The following is a 1,198-nucleotide window of genomic DNA, read 5'->3' as shown; positions in this document are numbered from 1 at the left end:
TCTGTAACTCTAGTTCCAGAGGTTCCAACATCATCACACAGACATATATACAGACATATATTCAGGCAGACACTTAATAAGTAAATCATTTTAAAAATACTTTGGAGAGGCTGGAGATACGGCTCAATGCTTAAGAGCACTTGCTGCTCTTCTAGAGGACCAGGGGTCTAGTCCCAGCACCCATGGGCAGATCACAATTGCATGTTACTCTAGTTCCAGGGAGTATGATGCCCTCCCCTGGCCTCCAGCAGCACCAGGCATGCACGGGGTGCAGATATGTAGGGTGGTATAACACCCACACACATAAAATACAGTAAAAAATTCAAAGGACAGGGCTGGGCATGGTGTCACACACCTTTAGCTCCAGCACTCCAGGGACAGAGGTAAGTCTGTCTCTGTTAGGTTAATGCCAAACTGGTCTACATGGTGAGCCCCAGGTCAGCCGAGGTGCATAGTGAAACTGTCTCAATGCCCCCCAAATACTAATAATCTTATATAAATAAAACAATAAAATAAAGAAACCCTGTCTCAGAAAAAAAAAATTTTTTTTAAGGACAAAAACACTGTTTTGTATGACTCCATGAGCTTCTCATGTTGCTATAGGAAAGTACTCAGGACTGAATCCAGGACCTTGTTGGTATAAGGCATGTGCTCTACCGCCGCATTAAATCTCTCAACTCTTTCTTATTGTTCAGACGGGGTGTTAATAGCTGTCCAGACTGGCCTTGAGCCTGCCACATTGCCCTGGCAAGTGAGTAGCTGGGATTATAGGCTGTGCTATACCTGTATGCCTGGCACAGGCCTATGCTTTAATAATTGCCAGGGCATACTTTTTCCCAGACTGATCACCTTGAACTTCAGATCTGCCTGCATCCACCTCTAAAGTGCTGGCTTACAGGCCCAGCATTGGGGATCAAACACAGGAGCTCGGGGCATACTAGACAAGGACTCTGCCTACTTAGTTATATCCCCAGGCCTTAAGTTTTTGCTTGTTTTGTTTTTGCTTTTTAGGCAGGGCCGAACATGAAAGCCCCAAATGGCCTTGTACTCACTGTGTAGCAAACACAACAGATGCACCTGCTTCCCACGCGTGTACATGATATTCTGGGCTGGCTCTGAATTCCAGCTGGTACTCCTGCCTCTGCCTCCTGAGCATTGCGATCACAGGAATGCGCCACACCCTGCTCTCCTTTTGCTT

This window comes from Microtus ochrogaster, unplaced genomic scaffold, assembly GCF_000317375.1.
Source record: "Microtus ochrogaster isolate Prairie Vole_2 unplaced genomic scaffold, MicOch1.0 UNK69, whole genome shotgun sequence".
NCBI lineage: Eukaryota > Metazoa > Chordata > Mammalia > Rodentia > Cricetidae > Microtus > Microtus ochrogaster.
The sequence above is the reverse complement of the archived record's forward strand: the minus strand, read 5'-3'. Positions refer to the sequence as shown.